General features: G+C 44.1%; 1 protein-coding gene across 4 annotated transcripts in view; it reads left to right on the top strand.

Annotated features, from left to right (window-relative positions):
- The first annotated feature begins 1,092 nt into the window (after positions 1-1,092).
- The window catches only part of ZBTB38 (zinc finger and BTB domain containing 38), a 78,109-nt gene continuing 55,690 nt past the window's right edge, over positions 1,093-23,511 (top strand). The window contains exons 1-4 of one of the 4 annotated variants that reach the window (XR_009532609.1): positions 1,093-1,422; positions 2,641-2,715; positions 21,559-21,624; positions 22,238-23,281. The gene's annotated coding sequence lies outside the window, so the exon portion shown is untranslated. Of the gene's footprint in view, positions 1,423-2,640; positions 2,716-21,558; positions 21,625-22,207; positions 23,282-23,511 lie in introns of those variants that run through there. The other 3 variants (XR_009532608.1, XM_060099595.1, XM_060099596.1) reach the window with 3 other exon arrangements.

The following is a 23,511-nucleotide window of genomic DNA, read 5'->3' as shown; positions in this document are numbered from 1 at the left end:
CCTGGCCACTCTGAGTATCCAAGCTTCAGACATCGTGCTGACCCATCAAAAGAGCTTGAGGCCTACTACCCTAAACAGATCATCCCTAATTGCTCCGCTGTTTCCTCATAGGATTTGGTTTCAAGCCCCATCATTACCCTCATTTCCCCTCACCTGCACAGGCTACTTCTGGTCAATATTCATTCGTTCGCTCAGCCACTCAGCATCATGGTTGAGAACACAGAATTTGAGATCAGATGATGCAGACTCCGCCACTAACTAGCTATGAGACTTTAGAGAAGTGTCTTAATCTCTCTGAGCACGTCATCTGTAGAACTAGGAATAATAATAGTACCTACCTCATAGCTTTGTCATGATAAAAATAAACGAAATCATCTCTAAAGCACTTAGCACAGAGGCTCCAACATTCACTGCAAGTATTCGATACGTGTTCTTCACTATTTTATTTTAAAATGATCATTCACTTATACATCATGTGTTTACTGCGCCCCGTGGCAGGCACTGGGATATAAATACCCCTCTTAAAGAGAGGGGGCCCCCTTCAATCCAGGATGTACAAGCTCACGCTGGTACCCAGAGAGCAGAGAGCGGAGGCCCAGGGTCATGGTACGAAGGCAGAGAATAGACACTGAGCACTGCTTGCTGCCCAGGGTGGGTGACGAGAGCACTTGCCACCTTCCCAGATCTCTTTGAGTACCACGGCAACTCCCTGGGTAAGGTGGCACCACAGGGAAGCGGGGGGATGCCGGAGGGTGGGGTGAGAAATCTCCAGAGAAATACCCTCCCTTGCTTCTTCTTTGGCAGAGAGCGGCCATGCCTCTGCCATGCAGGAGGGCCATGTCCCCTGGGGAGGCCTTGCAGAATCTGCCTGGGACGGTTCCGGAAGTAGGGAGGGCGGCCGGGGGTGGGGAGGAGGCACGAATGTTCTGGCTGCTGCTCGTCCAGGCGAGTGTCCCGAGAGGAGGGCCTCTGGACATCAAAGATTCCTTTTGTCCCCTTCCGAGTGGCAGGGCAGACCGGCCACTGACGATGACTCAGGCCTGGCCCTGACGTCACCCACGCCCGGCCACTGGCCTCCGTCTGCAGCCAGGAAACTGGCTGGGGAGTGGCACTCGCAGGCTGCAGCAAATCTCACAATAAGGAGGCAACTGCCTCTCCCCTCCTCCTCTCCATCGCCCCCCAGCACACCTTTCTTTTCTTTTCTGCTGCTGCTTTTTTTTTTTTTTTTTTTGGAGCCTCACGGAAGGTTTTACTTATAGATCAACTTTCAAAATGTAGGAAGTCAGAATGGGTGACATCATCAGAAAGATATGTGGAGCTGATCTCGACGAGAAGTGAAGAACCCAGAGCAAGAAGGCGGTTATAACTCCTGAGTCCAGGCAGTTGGCAGCGTCTGGGTTTCAGAGGAGCCAGCGCCTCCGAGTAAGTGAAGGCCACCCCCAGACCCCCTCACTCAGCACCCTTCACTGTGGGGCGCCATCTTGTTCCCTGACACCTGTGCCTGGCAGGCCCCAGCCCGGAGGGAGGGAATGGGGGCTGCGTCTGGGAGACCCTCCGAATATGGCACCAAAGGGATCTCTCTGATCTTTTTCTTCTCCACAGGACCAGACAAGAATGCGTTTCCTCTCGGAAAAAAAAAAAAGAAAGAAAGAAAAAAAAATATATATATATACACACACATATATATGTATATATATCTGTGTGTGTGTGTATCTGTGTATACACACACACACACACACACACACACACACTAAGGCTGAATTCTGGGGAAAATGGCCCACGTCGTGCCTTCCACCCCGTCACTGCTCTTGTTTTGTTTCCTCTTCCTCCTCCTGCCCTAGTGCTGTGTTTTGGACGGCCAGAGTGTTTGTTCAGTTCCGAACTCTTTGCTTCCTGGATCGTATACCAAGTAATCAGACACAAAAATAAACCCCGTTCTAGGCAAATACGTGCCCCATGCCGTCAAATGGTATTTTCGCACCTAACCCGTTAAAAGATGGCAGGTCTGGTAAGAAAACGACCACAGCCAGCTGCCTTTACCCGGCGTGCTTCTGGTTGCCTGTGGTGGTTCTGGTGTGTACACCTCCACTGTCTCACTGCCCTGTTTACAGAGAGCTTATTTTCATTCCTACGTCTGCCATCGCCTCTGGGATGATACTAAACACAAAGACAGATTATAATGTATCTTTGGTGTCTGTTTTAATTTCACCTAAAGAAATCCTAAGTTTCTGCATAGTCTATAATTTTACAAGCTCTGGAAGTTTCTACCCAAGAGAGTTAAATTCCCGAGAGAACAGTTTTAACGTGTACATAAGAACTGCAGAGCACACAGACATAGAAATCATGCCCAGTTCTCCTGGCTTCCAAAGTCATCTCCTGAGTCATTATCTAGTCTTTGTACAGCTTACTTAGCAGAGGAGAATTGTTCTTTATAAATTCAGCTTTATAATGATGGGGTGGGAGGGTATTTTAAAATGTATCTTATGTTGTGAATGCAATAGGGAAGCTCGTTGCTTACTGAAAAACAGTGGCAGATTCCTTTATAAACTGAAAACACCCTTTGGAAATTAACCATGGCACACCAATATATCTGTTTTGTAGGTCTTACACTTTACTTTTTGTTTTATTTTCATATATCAGGTTGTCTTGAAGTGAGGCTCTGCTAAACCACTCTTCTTCTGGCTGTAAGAGCTGAATGCTGTGACCATTAATTTGGTGAGTGTCATTTGTCCCTAATGGCTGCTTAAATTTAGTTTACTAAATCTATTCTTTTGCTTTGCAGTAAGGTTTAAGGAAAGGGGAGAAGGCACAGGGACTTCTGCACACAATGATAACAGCTGTATCAAAGAGGGTAACAGGAATAGTTAAGATAGGCTAATTGCTGTAATAGACCAAAAAATGTATAATGACTCAAACATAATAGAAGTTTATTTCTTGGTCTTGTAACGGTAGAGGTTAGTGGGGCAACTCTCTTTCATGCATTCATTCAGAGACATGGGTTGAGAGAGGCTCCACCTTCTGCAGTATGTGGTTTCCAAGGTCACCTGGGATTGTTTCCACTTCCCAGTGGAGGAGGAAAAAAAGAGTGAAAAGGTGCACATGGAGACTTTCATGGCCCCTGCCTAGAAGGGGTGCACAAGACTTCTACTCATACTCTATTGGCTAAAATGCTGGTCACATGACCACATCTGACTGCAAAGAGGTCTGGGAAATGTAGTCCCTGGGGTGGGGAGCAGCCACTTGCCAGTGACAGCTCAGGAGAGCTTCTGGAGAAAAGAGGTAGTCCTCTCTGGCACAGCATAATAAGGAACTTAGAGATGCTCAAGGATAGGAGAGCAGAATGAAGCAGTGGGAGAAATAAACAGTGATCAGATATTTAAAATTCTCTAACAGACACTCTTAGGTAAAGAGTGGGCAAGGAGCAGTGGGTGAGATTTTTCAAGATGCCTCGGTCCATTCTGACCCTAAGCATTTACATGAGCACCATCAAGCCACCAGTGGCCAGTGAACCACGAAGGACATTCTTCCCCCTTTTTTCCCCCCGACAAGGTCCTCTTGGTTTAGGACCATTCTGGCTCAGTTTCCTGGTCCTGGGTCTAGTCATGGTTGTTGGAATTGTCCATCAGAATTCTGTTCCACCAGTGGTCACTAGGAGAGCTCATGGTTTCCTTAACTCATGGTTCTGTCTGCTCTTGGGGGTGTTGGGAAGCTACCCTCCTCCAGATCTTGGCATACTTTTTAATATTGGGAGGTAGTGGAGGGAATTCCTGACAAGATGGGATCTTCAAATCAAGTTATTAGAGAAACATGTAAAAGCAGACTAAAATGGCTCTGTCTGGGGAGATTAACGCTCCCCAAAGGATCTGATATATAATTCTAGCTTTTTCTTTTCAGGAAAAGTTGCAAAACATTTACTGAAATAATGAGTGGTAAGGTTATAAGCCCTGTCTGAAGAACCCTGAACGAATCTGATACTTTATGTACCCTTTTCACCATTGTTGGTCTTAGTGCAGTATCCCCCTCACTGGTAAATATCAGAAACCATATGGTGGTGCCTTTATGATGGTCCCAAGGCATCCTAAAGACCTCCAATAAAAATGGACTATATGTGCTCACTTCAACAGCACACACACTCTAAAAATGGACTCCAGTCCTTGCCTGAGCTGCCTGGTACCTACTTCTCTAGTTTCGTTGTCAATATCTGACTCGACCGTCCGGTTTCTGATTATATTTTACCCCTGGACTTGACCCACACCCTGAAGAATATACATTGTCCCTTGTGCAGGAAGGCCAGCTACTGGCTGGTTTAACACAGCTCTCAGGCTCTCATGGAGCCTAACGTCTGGCCTCATGTCCTATCACTGCTGCCTTGCCTCTGCCCAGCCCCCTCACATCTGGAGTGGGCTAAGGAGGAGTGGAAGAGAAGGACAAGTTACTGATTGCAGAAGTGCTTCAACCTTTGAAAGTCCATTTTCTTGGTTTGGTGGGTCCCAGAAGTGTCTACTGAGCGGGGAGAGCTGGCTGGGCTAGCGGAGTAAACTAAAGATAAGACCAGCTTGAACGGGAGAGTACAGTGCCTGTAACAAGGGAGCAGCCAGGAGGAGAAAGTTGAGAACAAGTACCAGGTTTCAAAAGCTGGAGCCAAGTGGGGACGATCTGTTGCTGCATGTACAAGCCTCAAGGAGTCTGCCAGGAAGGGCAGGGCCAAAGGCCATGGTCAAGGAGGAAAAGGAGTCAGGGTCCATTCACTGGGGAGACTCGTGAGTCGTAGCTTGTTAATTTCAACTGCCATGTGATGATGACTCCTCAAAGCACTAAGTATGCAGGAATTGACAAGTGAGTGTGTGTAGAAGGGGTTAGCTGGGTTCAACCTGCTGATTTTTTTTTTTTTTTTTTTTTTGCGGTACGCGGGCCTCTCACTATTGCGGCCTCTCCCGTTGTGGAGCACAGGCTCCGGACGCGCAGGCTCAGCAGCCATGGCTCACAGGCCCGGCCACTCTGCGGCATGTGGGATCTTCCCAGACCGGGGCACGAACCCATGTCCCCTGCATCAGCAAGCGGACTCTCAACCACTGCGCCACCAGGGAAGCCCTAACCTGCTGATTTTTAATGTCTAGCTGCCTAGCATGGCAGAGAGAGGAGTGCAGCCGCCAAATCAAAGTTTTACTGCCGCCAACACGAACCCTCCAGAGGGAACTGGAAGAGCGCACTGGGTGACACCACAGACCCACCAGCAAGGCAGGGGTAACAAACACACACTTTGTAAATATTTTGATCTTTGACATTTTCAAAAAAGCGTCAAAGTAGACATTATGGGGAAAGTTAGACTTTCTTGAGCTTTCTTAACTTATAATTTTATATTTTATTTTATTTAAAAAAATTTTTTGTTGAAGCATAATTAATTTACAGTGTTGGGTTAGTTTCTGGTGTATAGAAAAGTGATTCAGTTTTATCTATATAAAAAAAATTGTTTTTGGGCTTCCCTGGTGGCGCAATGGTTGAGAATCCACCTGCCGATGCAGGGGACACGGGTTCGTGCCCCAGTCCAGGGGGATCCCACATGCCGCAGAGCGGCTGGGCCCATGAGCCATGGCCGCTGAGCCTGCGCATCCGGAGCCTGTGCTCTGCAACGGGAGAGGCCACAACGGTGAGAGGCCTGCGTACCGCAAAAAAAAAATTTTTTTTTTCAGTTCTTAATTCCATATGAGGGGTAGAATTCAAATCTGGGGCCTCATAGTCTTTTCAGAGCTTAGGTCATCCCTGTTGATTTGTGATACGCAGACGTGGTCTGGGCACAACTGCCTGACGTAGGCAGTGCCTGGACCAGTTGGTTATTTTTAACCCCAGAGGTTTTATACTTTTCATGGTACAGAAGTACAAGCTCCCCTCTTGCTCTGGGTCAGCATTATGAATGTCCTGTTACTCCCTTTGGAGGATTTTGCAATCAGGCCACATCACAGACACCAAAGCTAAGAATTCACGGTAATGGGGCTTCGTAATTTCTCATGCTGAAATCCCCTGACTTCTTGTCAAGAACGCAGTTGGAAAACACCACACTGAAGACTTCAGGGTTTTGTTTTTAACTCAAGCCTCTGGTTTTCATCAGAACTTTACAGCTTCCTCCCGCTTCCGAAATGGTATTTTTAAAAAATGTAAAACTGAGATTCTGTCAGAATAAGTAAGGTAATATATGTGAAATAGTTTGGGCAACTTAGGAAAATGTGTGGCAAGTCAAGATGTTGATGAAAACAAGTACCATAGTTATGGTCAGCATTGGCGTTTGGCTTTTGATATTGCTATTAATATTTTAAGTATCATCATTTTTATTTATTTATTTATTTTTTGGTCTCTCTAAATTGACTTTCATCTGAAATCCTTAGCACTACTTCCTTTATATATATACATACATATATATATATATATATATATATATATATATATATATATAAATTATTTATTTATGTTTGGCTGCATTGGGTCTTCGTTGCTGCACGCGGGCTTTCTCTACTTGCGGTGAGCGGGGGCTACTCTTCATTGTGGTGCGGGGGCTTCTCATTGCGGTGGCTTCTCTTGTTGCAGAGCACGGGCTCTAGGCACGCGGGATTCAGTAGTTGTGGCACACGGGCTCAGCAACTGTGGCTCACAGGCTCTAGAGCTCAGGCTCAGTAATTGTGGCGCACGGGCTTAGTTGCTCCGCGGCATGTGGGATCTTCCCAGGCCAGGGACCAAACCCATGTCCCTGCACTGGCAGGCAGATTCAGATTCTTAACCACTGCGCCACCAGGGAAGTCGCCGCACCACCTCCTAACTAGCCAAAGCATGTGGTGTAAAATTTTCAAGCACATTTGAAAAGCTTTGGCTCTAGGCCAGGGGCCTAACCGCGTAGCTTCTAATCTTATTCAGAGACATTTGACCTGGGATTCACTAAGATCCTTGAGGGAGGGTAGATTTGAGCCATCTCTCTGCCAAAAAAAGATGCTTTCTGGCATTCGATGGGGCTCCCAGTGCATTGGCCAGAGGAGATTTTGAAAACACTCCACAGAAGCACTGGCCCTGAGTGGTATCTCCCAAGCCGGAATAGAGCCCATCATCTGTCCAGAAGCCCCTAAGCAGAGTGCAGTCTCTCTGCTTGGTGTTCTGGGTAGGGGCCAGGGGGATTACACACAGAGGCAACAAGCATGAGATCAACCCAAGAGCAGTAAAGATGTTGTGGAAACTGAATTCCCTTCCACATTCCAGTTCCTATAGTCTGTTATCTTCAAATGCAGCAGGAAAGTAGTATCTAGTGAAAAGGACTTTCTCATTGACCCAAATTCCTTGGCATCGACTATATCAAGGTACTTTGCAAAGAGAATGTAGCTTAAAATTCACCCCAGCACCGGACTCAGTCTATCTGTCTTCCAAGTCCTCTTGCAGCAGTGAGGCCATGGCTGGGCTGGGCTCCTAAGAGGCCTCTCTTCCCTCTCTTTTCACTCTACATGAGGCAAATTCCTTTTCTTTACTTTTAAAAAATTTGTTAAAAGACCCATAACTAGTCACTATACAAAATCTAAATTTGGAAAGTACAGAAAAATATCAAGAAGAAACCAACAATCTCTAGTAATCTAACAACCAAGCAACAATTCAATATTAACATGTCAATGTATTTCTTTTCAATTTTTCATATATATTCTTTTCTTCTTTTAAACATTACTGAAATGCTATTTTATGTGCTCTTTTTCACCCCACTTAACGTTATGTTGTAAACATTTTTTCAAGTTACTAAATGATTTTGAAAATTTGATTTTTAATGGCTGTGTTTCCATTGCATGGATATATCTTAATTTATCCATTCTTTTTTTATGTACATTTTTATTGCCTCTAGTGTTCCACTATTATAAACACAAAAACATTCTTGTAGATAAATCTTGGTGGACACCTTAGGCAAAATTCCTAGAATTGAATCAGTAGGTCAAACGATCTATTTTTTTTTTTTTTTCGGTACGCGGGCCTCTCACCGTTGTGGCCTCTCCCATTGCGGAGCACAGGCTCCAGACGCGCAGGCTCAGCGGCCATGGCTCACGGGCCCAGCCGCTCCGCAGCATGTGGGATCTTCCCAGACCGGGGCATGAACCCACGTCTCCTGCATCGACAGGCGGACTCTCAACCACTGCACCACCAGGGAATCCCCAAACGACCTATTTTTAAAGTTCCTAATGCATATTGATAAATTAGCCTCTAAAACATTACCAATGTCTATTTCAAAACCTAAAAGTCCCCTTCAGTTTCTCATGTTAAAATGCATGCTCCTAGGCCCCAGTGGCATCAAAAGCTCTGAGGAGGGGGCCTAGGAATATGCATTTTAATATACCCTCCCAATCCTTACGCACATTAAGGCCTGAGAACTATTGTTAATGCTGCATTCAATTCAATAAACATTCATTTTCAGCAACACTTATTAGACAGAAAATAGTTAACCCTAAGCTAATATATCTAAACCAGAATTTAACTTGAAGGCTCTTTTTGGCATCTGAATTTTAATTTTAATTTCTCCTTAGTCATGGTTTAGTATAGTTGAAAGATTATCAGCTAGGGAGTTAGGAAACCTTATCGTAAATATGAGGTAACTGAGCCCCAGAATGGTTAATTTACTCACTTATGGTTGTTACCCAAAGATTTAGTGGCAAACGTAGAACTAGAACTTGAATAAACAAAGGACCCTGATCCACGCAACCTCTGGGTAGTGTTACCAAGTCCAAGGTCAGTAGTAGTAGCAGGAGCTTGCCACATGACAGGCCAGTAAATCGAGAGACGAGGCATTGGGGCAAGGGGATAGTGATTTTATTCAGAAAGCCAGCAGACCGAGAAGATGGTGGACTCGTGTCCCAAACAACGAGCCTACCAGAGTTAGAATTCAGGCATCTTTTATACTAAAAGGGGAGGCGGTGTGGCTAGTTGTTGCAAACTTCTTGGTGCCAGAATCCTTTGGTCCTGCAGCTGTCCATGTAGGTCTGGTCACAATGTTCCCATAAACCTCCAACAAGACAAAGGTTATTCTCTGAGAAGTGTTATACCTTTAAAGGTCAGAGCCTTGAGAATGGGCTATCACGTATATTTCAGGCTATCGGCAACATTGTTTTACAAACGGTTCAGAGCCAGCATGACTAAGCACAGGCCACAGAGCACAAAGGTTAGAGCTAAAGGTATAGATCCACTATGGAGTCAGCTTTGTTCTTCTCTGTGACACTGGTAGAGACAAGGCGCCGAGAGAAGACTGACTCCCGAAGTGAGCACCTGCTTCCACCAGGGAATTTTTATCTGCCTTCTGATAGGCAGGGCATACCTCAGGACATGTGTGGGCAGCCCAGACCCTGCAAGGGTCACCTCACGAGACCACTCTGGGCCCTGCCCCCCGAGGTGGTAACGCTTAGACCAAGGAGGACATAGGATAGCCACACGGATCCAGACCATGAGGGCTGAGTATGAGGTCGGGTCCAGAATCAGAAGCCAAGAGAACAGAGCAGGGGCAGGCAAGGGCAAGACTCATACTGTGGCAAAAGTTAGGTCGCAGCAGCGTGAGCTGTAAAGACCAAGCCAGAGCTGGGGGGAGCTGCCGTGCGTTCAGCCTGGAGGATGGAGTCTCATTACCCAACTTCACAGCCAGGGAAGGTACTGCCCCAGTCTGCGCCTCCCTCATTACATCCGAAAGGTGCTGTGAGCTGGGCTGCCTTCTGACAGCAGATAAGTAGGAGCACCTGGCTGCACGGGGACAATGGGCCACAGAAGCAGTACCCAAGAATGGAAACTTGGAAGATTCTCTGTTACACCAGAGAACGCAGTGAACAAACAACAACCAAATTTGAAAATTCTCACCACCTTCTAAGAGGAAGTGTGACTATCCATCCTGTCTGTATAACTCTGCTCAAAGCCGCCATCAGGCCATACCCACTGGTCACCTGATAGCATCTGGCTGCCTTTCCACTCATTTTATCAATACTACCTCAACTTCTGGAGGGCCACTATCGTATCATTTGACTTTTGGGTTCAGCCTTCACAGACTGCTCAGCCCCCAACAGTCCCCAGTTCACGGTCAGGTTCTATATATCACCACTTAGGTTCCTCCATGCCCAAGTTCACGTCCATGTCCTGTGAATGCACCAGGTAAAGCACAAGAGCCAAAAGCCAAAGGAGCACCTTCGTTCAGTGCACCCATCCTACACACAGAAGCCTGAAGGAACTTGCCTAGGATCACAGAGCTTCCCTGCTTCTGTGCATGATCTGCATTATCTCTTGGCTGTCCCCATGCAGGATCACCGCCCTCCTGATTCTTGGCCTCCTGGTCCAAACCTGTGGAGCCAAGGTCATGATGGGTATGGACTCTGGGCAGGTCCACAGCCTCCCTTGAATCAGGGGTACAGCAGATGGAAGGTGACTTTCCAGACACGGCTGGGCCAACTCGAGTTATCGCTATGAGGTTGGCCCTTTACAAAGCCCATTTCCCTGGGGTCCTGAACAACTTCCTTGGCTGAGTCACCTTCTGCTCTGCACATGGAATTCTTTTTTTTTTTTTTTTTTTGAGGTATGCGGGCCTCTCACTGTTGTGGCCTCCCCCGTTGCGGAGCACAGGCTCCGGACGCTGCACATGGAATTCTGATTGCCGGCAGGACCTGGATCCCTAGGCTAGGAAGATCCACGGGGTGGTGACAGCCATGCCTGCAGGTCTAACTCCCAGGAGGTGGACGTCAGAGTTCCGTGACATCCAGACAAGGTGTCCACATGCTGCTGGAGAGTCTTGAGTGGTCAACAGAGCAGGAGGTCCAAGGGCAAGAAGTGTTCAGTGTGGCCTGTGACATCTGACAAGTGCCACTGGTGGTCCCATCCTTACCTGTCTGTGCTGACTCCATGTCCCCCCCCTCCCCACACCCTGCCGGAACAAACACACATCCTGCTAATAAGTTACCAACTTTAGGAATAAAAAGCACTTAGACGGTCTCTGGCCAAAGCTGCAGGAGGACGCCAGCCCAGGCAAAGTCCGTCACTGCCCCTTGACTGTCATATCAGGGCCTTCATATTACCCCACGGGAGCGAGTATCACTGCTCTCAAGTCTGCCTGCTGGGCCGAGAGGCACTGCCTCAAAGAAGCCCAACATTCCCAGATGGCAATGTCCCTCTACTGCCGTCAAGAGGAACCAGACAAACCTGAAACCTCACCCCATATCAGGAGCCCCATTTTCCATCATCAAAATGCCAGACAGCCCACATTGCTGTGTAGACAAGTATTAGGAAAGCTGGAACAGTGAGAGAGATCTGAAGCCATGCCATGCAAGGCCTGAAGGCCCCACACTTGACTGCCATCTTGACTGGGGACCATCAAAAGGAGCCCCTATGCATCTGTCAGGATGGCTAAAACAAAACATACTGATGTTACCAAATGCTGGTGAGGATGTAGAGAAACCGGATTGCTCATACACTGCTGGTGGGAGTATAAATGGTTCAGCCACTCTGGAAAACAGTTTGATAGTTTTTAATAAACATACACTTACCATACATTCCCACTCCTGGATATTTACAGATGAGAAATGAAAACTTAGGTTCGCACAAAAACTTGTACATGAATATTCATAGCAGTTTTATTTGTTATAGCTTAAAACTGGACACCTACCAAGTGTCCTTCAGTGGATAACAAACTGTCGTACCTCCATACCATGGATTGCTATTCAGCAGTAAAAAGGCACATCTTCCCATCCAACATGAATGGATCATAAGGGCATTCTGCTGGGTGAAAGAAAGCCAGTTCCAAAGGGTTACAGACTGCATGATTGCACTTACATAACATTCTTAAAGGGACAAAATTACAGTGTTGGAGAACAGATCAGTGCCAGGGGTTGGGGTTGGTGGAAGGTGTGACTATGGTGGGATAGCACAGGAGTTTCTTTGTGGTGATAGAATAGTTTTGTATCTTGATTGTGTTAATGGCTTCTCTAATCTCCACATGTGATAAAATTTCATAGAGCTCTAGACACACAGACACACACACACACACACAGAATGCATGTAAAAACTGGTGAAATCTGGGCTTCCCTGGTGGCGCAGTGGTTGAGAGTCCGCCTGCCGATGCAGGGGACACGGGTTCGTGCCCCGGTCCGGGAAGATCCCACATGCCGCGGAGCGGCTGGTCCCGTGAGCCATGGGCGCTGAGCCTACGCGTCCGGAGCCTGTGCTCCGCAATGGGAGAGGCCGCAACAGTGAGAGGCCCGCGTACCGAAAAAAAAAAAAAACTGGTGAAATCTGAAGTAGTAGTCTGTACCTGAGTTAACTGTGTCGTACCAATATTACTTTCTTGGTTTAGAGAATGTACTACAGTAGTATAAGATAATACCATTCTGGGAAGACAGATGACATCATACGGTTACTGCACTATTGTTGCAACTTGTGAATCTTAAACTCTTTCCCAAAAAATGATTAAAAGCAACTTTTTGAAAGTTTTATTTTAGGTTTAAAAAAAGGGGGAGGTTGTTCCTCACCCCAAGGAAGGGGGATTCAGCCACTCCACTGGCTTCTCTTTTATGAGCAACTCCTATTGTTTATTTTGCCGCTTTCTAATTTATGGTTAGGCGTCTACGGCGGCATCCTGGTGGCTTTGGCCTCACCCTCTGCTTCTCAGAGTCAGTCAGAGTCAGCCCATCTCAGACCCAATCACAGCTCGTCTTCCAGCACTGAGTGTGAATATTCTCCCCTCCTCCACCCTGAGACTGTAACTTCAAAGACTCAGATCTAAGAAATGGTCTCACGGTGAAAAATCTAGGACAAATCCTCCTTCTCACCCCTGCACGGTAATTTCTCTTCTGGAATGGCTCTTTGTCTTCCCTGCTCTTCATACAGATTATTCCCTTCACCTTCACCAACGGCCCCTCCTCTAATGGAAGGAGATTAACCCTTCCCTGCCCCCTCTCAATCTCATTCCGCTGAAGGCTTTCTCTCACCAGCTCTGCTGTCCCCAGGCCCCGGACCTCAGCTGAACGCTCCAGTGTGAGATGGCTGCCTTCCCTTTGAAGCATTTATGCCTCTGTCAAACACCCTTTTGCCAGACTTGGCCCTGGGAAGACAGTTTTGAAATTAAACGTATCGTGAGCCCCCTGGGTTTGCAGTATGGAACTGCACAAGGCCCTGGGCATTTAGGTCGAGGGGTACCCGCTGTGCTCACTACCTTCAGGGCCTCATCTTAGTGAAATTCTAGCATTATTTATTCCCTTGTTTTGTGGAGGGGTCCCCAGCACCACCTAAGATTGAGGCTGTGCATATGGGGCTGATGTCTATGTGGCATCCCGTCTGGATATGACAAGACACACACACACAAGCCACTGTCCCCCAGGACTGGCCTCAGTCCCTAATTTCCTGCCATGCCTTATTCATTAGGGGCAGCCATCTCAAGAGACCATGGTGAGAGGGACATAGGTGTACGTGTCTTAGGCCTGGTTGTGAGCTGTAATCAGGTTGCTGTGCCAGAAAGGGGACTATTCGAATTGTTGATCTTCAGTGGGTGTTGGTGAATCTCCTAGTTTTGCACCTTCTGGTTTCAAAACCATACTGAACAACAGAAAATGAAACCTGCAACTTATTTTTAGCTGCTTATGCTAACTCATGAGATTTTTCTTTGCAAACCAAATAGGATAAAAGCCTACTTCAGCTGGTTGAACTTAATCTGATTGACTTAATATAGCAATCAAGCCTATTATCTCTGATACTTCTCAAATAACACTTGGTCCCAGGTGATATTTTGCCTAATATTTACTATTTTGCTAAAAATTATATTTAGCTGAGCTTTAAAAAAAATTAAGTAAAAAAAAAATTAAGTATTCTATAACATTTTCTTCTGAGAGGAACTGGGAAAGAAGTTATAAACCCTCTATACTGGAATCTATTCATTAATTCACTTATTCTATAACCATTTGTCAGGCAGCAATTTAGGTGAAAAGTGGATTTTTTTTTTTAGTTGAGCCAGTGTGTTGAATTACAAAGAGCAGAATACTAGTAATTAAGGAATACGGCTTTTATCCTGGTTGCTGAGGTCTTCAGATATCACACTCTCTTTGAATCTGATTTTCTCCTCCCTCAGAGAAAGGGTTCAGGGACTTCCCTGGTGGTCCAGTGGTTAAGAATCCGCCTGCCAATGCAGGGGACACGGGTTCGAGCCCTGGTCCGGGAAGAAGATCCCACATACCGCGGAGCAACTAAGCCCGTGCGCCACAACTACTGAGCCTGTGCGCTAGAGCCTGCAAGCCACAACTACTGAAGCCCACGCGCCTAGAGCCCGTGCTCTGCAACAAGAGAAGCCACTGCAATGAGAAGCCCGCGCACCGCAATGAAGAGTAGCCCCTCGCTCACCGCAACTAGAGGAAGCCCGCGCGTAGCAATGAAGACCCAACGCAGCCAAAAATAAATAAATAAATGAAATTTATTTAAAAAAAGAAAAAGAAAGAAGGGGTTCAGATGACATCATCTGAAGTGCCTTGCCTATCCTATAATTCTGTGAAATGCGCTATGCCATTGAGAGCCCGAGGAAACATTGAGGCACATTTTGGAGGCAGTGGTGTAGTCGTCAAGCCACCCTTATTTCTGTGTCCCCTTTCCCTGTTCTAGGAGGGACAGATATAAACAAAGCCTGTGGTCTGCTTGCCAGACAACTTTTCCCCCACCCCCTCCCCCCAACTTGGTAAACAAGTGATTAAGAACTTGAAAGACTTCCATAGGTATTTTTAGTCTCCAGATCTGTTCCTTAACTCATGGAACAGGTTCTCTAATTTTAGGAAGTGGTTTCAAAGGACAAAGCTGAAGATTCCACTGGTAGTGGTCGGAGCAGAGAAAGGACCCCTAATCTGGTGTTGGTTAATCAAGATCCTACCCATATAAGCCCCTCCATTGCACCTGGCAATGCTCTAGGTGCTGTGGGAGATACAGAGATCTCACAGGATGCCAGCCAGAGACGCAAGTCAAGGCAGGTAATTCAACACAGCAAAAACATATTGTGCTTTTATCTTTAGTCCAAAGGAAGTGAAGATTCACTGAGGTTTGTTAGGCTGCTCTGGTGAGAAGAGGTTCATGGTTGTGACCTTTCCGAACTACAAATTCATTCATCTGAGAGAAGAGGAAGCAAATGAATTGGTTCCCGGGTTGTCTTGGAATATGTGCTGCCCAGGATGAAGAAAGACATGAGGAGAGGATGATGTTCTCACGTGGGGTAGATTTTACCCCATCTGTAAGAATCCTTCCTTCTCCACTTTCATGTACGTCACCACCTTCCCTCTTCAACCTGGTTGCCTGCTCATCTCTCTGGAAAGAAGAAACTCAGCCTTCTTGCTTTCATCCATTCAGGATCTAGAAGACCCTGCTGTTTCATTTGCTCTCCATCTGGGGAGTGGCAAACAGTGATGGCTGCAGATGAACGTGTGACTAGAGATGCAGGAATGCTCTTGATCTCCATGGGCACGCAAGGTCTTTATTAGTGCCACATTTCCAACGCACTGCAAAATGAAAGCAGGGACTATTCTGCTGCTAAAGCTGAGGTAGTGACATCGAACATGGTGGTGAGCCATGCTGAGGATATTCCCACGGGAGAGTCTGAGCTGAATTAGCTTGGGGTGGGATGTTGTCCACCACAGTCTCCCTGGCAACCCTAAGTCACATACCACTTTTTCTCGGTTGAAGACCACATGGTTCACATTTCCCTTCTCGCTCCAACTCTTTCCTCGAGGGTAACCTCAGTTTGGTCCCCAAGGCTTGCTGCCCGGTCCTTGCCGTCAAGTGTGCCCTCCTTGCCCTCATCTTACACAGATGCTAATGGATGGAAGTGAGAAACCTCCTGTCTGAGAATTGGAGCAGGCTTCCTGGAGCTCAAACCCCTCCCACATGTCCATTCGCCCAAGCCTTTGTTCTACTGCTTCAGGACCACTGAGAGAGATAACCCTCCTCTCATATTCCGAGCAGGGTGGAGCTGATGGAGTTGATTTGAAAGCCCCCTTTGCAAGCCATCTGGCTGGCATCTAAAATTACTGCCAGTGAGCGAGACAGTCATCTGGTCACCAAGCCAGGAGGCAGGAGACTTGGAGTCCAGCTCTTGGCCTAACCAACCTAGAAAGCAAGCAAGCGGGGCTGGATTGTTTAGAATCACAAACCTTCAGAGCTGGAAGGGATCTTAAATGGGGGCAGAATGTACAGATGTTCCCATAGAGAGGCAATCATTAAAATGATGCATTTGAAACACTAAGCTTGGAAAATCTCTTACTCAAAAGTTAGGCTTTTCAAAAGTCCATTTTTAAAATATGTTGGGGAAGGGACTCATCATACGGACTTAAGTTTTCTGTTCAGGACAGAAATACTATTTGTGAGTAGAAACCAGGTCAGTCTTTTTTTTTAATTTATTTTTTTTAACATCTTTATTGGAGTATAATTGCTTTACAATGGTGTGTTAGTTTCTGCTTTATAACAAAGTGAATCAGTTATACATATACATATGTTCCCATATCTCTTCCCTCTTGTGTCTCCCTCCCTCCCACCCTCCCTATCCCACCCCTCTAGGTGGTCACAAAGCACCGAGCTGATCTCCCTGTGCTATGCGGCTGCTTCCCACTAGCTATCTATTTTATGTTTGGTAGTGTACACATGTCCATGCCTCTCTCTCACTTTGTCACAGCTTACCCTTACCCCTCCCCGTGTCCTCAGGTCCATTCTCTAGTAGATCTGAGTCTTTATTCCTGTCCTGCCCCCAGTTTCTTCATGACCTTTTTTTTTTTTTTTTAGATTCCATATATATATGTTAGCATAAGGTGCTTGAAACCAGGTCAGTCTTGATTGTTATACTGAGTTTTCTTTGATTATTTATGTATTTGTTTGTTTGTTTGTTTGTTTATTTTTTGGCTGCACAGCATGCAGGATCTTAGTTCACTGACCAGGTATCAAACCCGTGCCCCCTGAAATAGTAGCTCCAAGTCTTAACCACTGGACCAGCAGGGAAATCCCTCTTTGATAATTTAGATTAGATTAATCTAACAACTGGATAACAAATTTATTCACAAATGCAGGCTTGTAGAAGAATTTTAATACAGCAAATGGGTAAACTCACTTACTAAGTGTGTGATCTTGGGCAAATGACCAGATCTCTCATAGTCTCAGTTTCCTCATCTGTACCATGAAAAGACTGGATTTCATTAGGTGAAGTAGTTTGCTCAAATGGATGTGTAAGCTTTTCCACTTATTTCGCCTGATAAAACATTTCCAAATTATGACAAATCTCTGACCAAAACTGTTATCCTGCTTTCTATCCTTAACTTTCCAACATGGTCTAGTTAATTCCTCTTCTCTTAGTCTTTTCCACCTGTTGGTCCAAACTCTCTCCAGTTGGTACCCACAATTCCCAGGGCTTGGAGAGTTGAGGCTGGTTCATCTAAACAGGGGTAGTCCTGGCTCCAGGGAATAGGGGTTCCCTCTACCAGGAGTCTGCACAATCAGAAGATTCCTATCGGTACATCGGGACAGAATGTGGATGGAGGAGGTTTTATCCTTTTAGGATTGGTGGAAAGACCCAGACTTTGGAATCAATTGGACTGGGTTTGAATCCTAGCTCTGCTATGTGTGACTGGTAATCTCAGTTAGTTCCTCACTTAAAATTGATGATAACTAATATCCACCTTGCAGGATTATTGGGTTAGAATTAAATAATATAATATAGCTAAAATATTGAGTACATAGTAGGTTTTCAAAAAATGGTAGCTACTATAGACTTAGCTCTGATCAAAGTAGAAAGCAGAAGTCCCTGCCCAGATATCTAGGCAAAATGTAGATGTTCAAAGTAGCATTGGACTTTCCTAAAAATTTAGGCTAAAATATCATTCAAAGGCATTTTTAGTCATTGATAAATTAAGTCACCATATTGTTTCCATGAATATCCTACAAACAAATGTAACAACCAACCTCATAAAAATGTTTAAACTTTTTAAATTCAAAGAACTTAAACAAAAATGTTACATCTGGTAAACATTTTATTTTTAAAAATCGAGATTAGGAAAAAAAAAATCAAGATTATAGTAGCCGAACCTGATAACAAATTTTACCCACAAATATTGAATATCTATATTAGGTATAAACGGAAACCAGCTGTAGTTTTTAATGCAGTGAATGGAGCAAAGAAATGTGCAAACCAATCCAAATGTTTATAAACCAAGGACTCCTCGGGGACTCAGTGCCCTGACTTTATGTTTTTTTTTAAACAGAGAGTCAAGCTTTGTTCATACTTGAATTATGTACTTTGCATAAGTCATGCAATTTAACTTTAACCCACAGGACTGAAAAGAGAATGAGCTCAGACCGACTGCAGAAGGAGACTGTAAGCAAGTAAGGGCACATTAATCAAAGTGAAAGAGGCAGCCCTTACCGCTAGCTCTGTCCTTCTCCAGCCTGCTCCTGCCGGATTTTGGGTTCCTTGTGCCTGACTCATCAAAGAGGCAAAAACAGGTTAAAATTTTCATCACGGAAAAGGGATTTGTCTGTTAAATGAACGTTTGTGCCTATGCCCTGAGGAGGTTGGTGAGCACACAATTTTTAAAAATCATAAATGAGTGCATACCCTTGCCACTTGTAATCATGACAAAGCTTAAGTAATTCGGGCATGAGCATGGTTTGTTTTTTTTTTTTTATGTGCAAAACAGGATTTACTAGTCGAGAATGTCTGTCTAAACAAGCTCATCCATCTAAATGCTTTCAACTACAGCTCAAATTTGTTTAATACAAGCAGGTTCGGTAAACAAGCCACATTTGCTCGTTGAATGTTTTGGAACATCACAAAATAAACCAATACGTGGCTTTTAGGCTCGATTTGACAGACGGTAGACAGAGAACCCCACTGGGAGGTTTGGAAACCACTTGCCCTGCCATCCGGCTTACAAGCACAAGTAAGGGACCTGACCACATTCACCACCCTGCCCCTGTAAAGCGGACATAACGCTATTCACTCATTTTGTGGGAGCCTGATCTGGATTACTGTCCTTGTCCCTGTCATTTATTATCTCAAGCAGAGGAGGCAGCGGCTTCATTCTATGTGGTCAGAGTAGATTCCGTATCATGTATATTCAGCTTGCATGATAATAATTTGTGAGTATTTTAATGTGAATGTCTAGCTTTCAAGTGTTACTGATGAGGACTATCTGGACAGACATCAAGGGCATCAAACGTCTAAGTGTTCACCTCAACCTCCTCCAACCCCACTTGAAGGACCCTGCTTTATAGATGACCATATATTAAATTGGTACCTTGCAACTGAGCGTTATAGGCTCACTAATTCTCAACCTCCATGGTGAAGGAGGAATTAGCCTACGGATACTCCATCCTAATTTTCTGTCGCTGTCAATGCTAACCAGAGCTCATAGAGTAATGATGGTGGGGGCGGGGAAGATGGGTCCACCATCGGGGTTAGACCAGGAGCTACTGTTTCCGTTAAAGCCACGTTTATTTCTGGAGTAGTTGTGGGAGAGAGATGTGCTCCAAAGCGAAGAGGACTCGGAGTGGTTCAGGTATGACCGACCATCTGGACAACCCAGCTCAGAGACCCTAAAGTGTACGGGATAGAGGTGGGCTGGATACTTTCCATACATTGAGCTAAAAAATCACTTGGGTTCGGTGGAAGGAGACAGAATGAGAGCTAGAAACAAAAGATCCGGCTGTGAAACCTAGTACCTAAGTTCAGATGTTCAAATACATTTTCCCCTTTAAAAAAATTCTGGGCAACTTAAATGTTTTGCTAACCTGATTATTTGCAGCCAGTTCTTACAGAAGAGAGAGGCAACCCCAGAAAAGATTAATTCATTTTTGCACGTGTTAAAATTAATTAACATTAGCATATTTAGTGATGCAATAGGCAATTAAAGACTTTTGGAGAAATAAGAAGAAGAAAAACGTACGTATTATATATTCAAAATCAGTCTCATAACATTTTCGAAAAGTGTTGGCTTATGTCCAGGATCTAAGGCTGGGGGTGGGTATGGTTTCTTTGTAGCTGAAGAAAGAGTAGAAAAGAATCTGTTCCATTTCCTTAAAAATAAAAGACTTCATGTTTTATACAGCATGGTAAATGAAATGCTTTTCTGATTTTTACCTGCCGGCAGGATCTGGAGCAAATTTTGCTAGCAAGCTGTTCTGTTTTCCTCTCTTTTGGAACATGGTGACACTGGTTTTGTAGCAAAACAGTCTTTGCTTATTAGGCATTTCTTCAAAATCCTGAATAAGCAGCTCTTTCCACATTTTTTGTTCCACATGTTAAACATTTCATTGCAATTTGAGCTTCGCCTGTGTGCGTGTGCATGTGTGTGCGTGTGTGTGTGTGTGTTGATAGGAAAGATTGAAAGGGGGATGTATCAGAATTCTTGACGGTTTTTTGTTTAAAAAATTAATTCCTACGATTATGTATTGGAGTCTCTACAGAAGGTGATTCCAATTTATTACATACAGCCAAAGTAAAGCCCATCAGTCTTGAGCAGCGGCAGTAGGGAGGGGATATTGAAGAAGACATGAAATTCGGTGTTTGAGTAGATGAGATTTAATTTTCGGAAAACATTTCACTCATAAAACAGATAGCACCCCAGTGTCAGCCCTGACCTCCATGATGTCAATGTCATCGTGGGAGCGTAGCTAAGCCTCAAAGTAAAACAAAGAAACATTGCATGTCAGCTCAACACCATTTCTTCCCTTACACTATGTACAGTATATATACACAAAGCCTTTTGGTACTCCTGTTAATGGCTGGTTACTTTACGTTCTAGCCTTTGGAGGAGGAGGAAGGAGAAAAATCATTTTGCATTTCCTCGGTTCTGAGCAAGTACAGTATGCTGTTGCAAGACGTAACATATTTAGGTCAGTGTCCTAAGGACAGCTTTTATTTTATCGCTCGTGATGGTCAGCTATACATCGAAAGGAACTCAGCATCAGTTTATTTTTCTGTAAGTGCTTTTATTCTGCTTTTAAGTTTAAGCAAATTCATTCACATTTTAATACCATTCCGACTGGGGAGGTATCTGCCGTTCTGTACTGCAGATACATCTAGCAGAATACATTTACACGGCTTGTGGTTAGAGGTTATAGCACGGATACAGACAGCTGATCATGCCTTCTTCTACAAGCCTGCCGGCACCATTTAGGATTCTGAAAAATAATCTAGAAATGCTACACCCTTTATAATATTATTCTTTACTTTGCAGTAGCTTAAAAGGTTTGTACTTGTCGTTGTTGCTAGCCATTCTATGAAATTAACAGTCTATAAAATGCATCCCGAACCAGATACATACTGTATTGAAAGCTTTCTTCAAGAAGAAGGTGTGACAGTATTCGTTCCAGCTTATTTTCTTCCTTAGCAAAAGGATTGTTTGATTCTCAGAAGCAGAAGGGCACATTCATTGTGCAGCAGCTCTGCTGAACTGTATGAAATGCCTTCTACTGTCTGGTTGCAGAATTTGGAGTTTGCTAAACAGTGTTTAGTGATTGGGCTCATCTTGCATCACCAGTTGATGACATTTTTCTTTGTTCCCTCCTACCCAGTTGAACCAAGACTCTGAGGCTGATATGCAATGTCACTTACAACATTAATCAGACACTGCATTTAAGGTGAGCTGTCCTTTGCCTCCTCCTTCCCCAGTGCTCGTGTGCTGCCTGCAGTGCGTATCTTGCTTCTGCGAGCCTAAGATGGCAGGCAGGATTAGCCGTGCTTGTGCTGTGTGTGCATGCTGTGTATAGAATTCATTACACGTTGCCTAGTATTTCAGATGTGAGTATGTAAATGCTCGGGATGCCATATCATCTGGTAGCGAAGACTTGTTTTTGCCTCATTACAGCCTTAGCTATTTCAGCATCACCTTTCAGCTCCGATTCATTTGCCTCTGGATGTTTGCTTTTCATCACATTCAAAATAGAATTTTACCTTTTTTTTTTTAACAAAGCCAAAAAAAAAAAAAACCCTAAAAACAAAAACAACAACAAAACTCTGCTACCAGATGGTGTCTCCCCTTTCTTCTTGCATTTGCTGTCTTTTAAATAATGTATGTTGTATTGTTAATTAATGTGAATATCAAATTAAACACTTGAAACTTACATGTTTATTATGCGGGTAGGAGGCAAGGTGGAATCTATTTTTAACTCTTATGCACTCCATGGTGTACAAACAACTTGGTTCTCAAATTTGTATTTTCAGTACTGGTATCAGTGGTTTGATTTTCAGCAGCTGTGACAGTGGCCTTTGCAGTGGTCAGCTCCAGGCTTTGAACTCTCAGAGGAGGAAGGGAAAAAAATTCAACACGCTACTTCCTTGGTTGCAGCCTCAGAGAAACCTTGGATGAGAAACTTCTTTTTTCAAACCTGTTTTCCTGTTGATAAATTCAGTTCTCGTGATCACAGTACATTCAAGCTGTTCTGCGTATGGTTTTGTGTGTGTGTGACAATTGCATCTAAAACTTGAGAGCAAGAAGACGGAGAAATCAGTTGGTCTCCATCGCTTTACATAAAAATGGCTGAATGTCTTGTGATGCATTAAGTGATACATACAGGTAGGTTGAAATTTGCATGTTTTATAGATTTTTTTTGAGCCATGTAGCAAGAACATTAAATAGATTGAAATATGACTTTTAAAACAAATTAAATAAGACAGTTGTGATTGGGAGGGGAGGGTATTCAGTTGGATGGCCTTTCCTATTCAGATACTATACAAATATATAGCTTTTATAAACTTATAAAATGATTCTGCTATACAAGTGAGATGATTCCTCCAAAAAAATCATATATATGATAGGTGTGGCGCCATTAGACCACAAAAGAATTTTTTGAAAAGTCTGTGGATTCAGCTCCATTTTAGCTTGAAACTAAAAATAAATGGGTTTCTGGAGATAATTTTGAACAGCGCAAATAAGCTTAATAAGAAACATTTAAAATATTTAAATTTTAAGAAGCGGTCTTTAAACGTGTTATATGAAAGATGAAAATAAAAACTTAGAGGCTTCCAAAATCAATTTTAGATAATGTACAAGAATAAATGCATTATTTGTATATGTATTATTTGGGGAGATGAGGAATCACAATTTTAAAGGGGGAAATATTAAATATAGATGGCTCTGTTAGAAGAAAAATAGCCTCACTGAGTGAAACAGAGTCCCTAGAATGGTTCATTGCAAACCATACAGCTGTGGTTCTGTAAGCACCAAATTCTAGCACTTTTCAAAATAAATTCATGGGTTCTTTCCTTTGAGCTTAACTTCTCAAATATATTTTAGTTTCAAATTAACACTGGGCCAGAACCTGTTTCTTTAGTAACCACATCTTATTTTAAAATGCAGTAACAGATATGCAAAAGATAGTCTTTAAAAAAAAAATGTTTCATGAAAATTTTGCAGTTCTTTTTCCTCTCATGTAGAGTCTGAACTGGTTTTAGACGTTTATACATGCGGTCTTCAAGCCTTAAAAATTAAGCCATATTTCTATACATAGAAACCTTGCACAGTAGAG

The sequence above is a fragment of the Mesoplodon densirostris genome, chromosome 5 (genome assembly GCF_025265405.1).
Source record: "Mesoplodon densirostris isolate mMesDen1 chromosome 5, mMesDen1 primary haplotype, whole genome shotgun sequence".
NCBI classification, from domain to species: Eukaryota; Metazoa; Chordata; class Mammalia; order Artiodactyla; family Ziphiidae; genus Mesoplodon; species Mesoplodon densirostris.
Note: the sequence above shows the minus strand (reverse complement) of the source record. Positions and strands in the feature narration are given on the sequence as shown.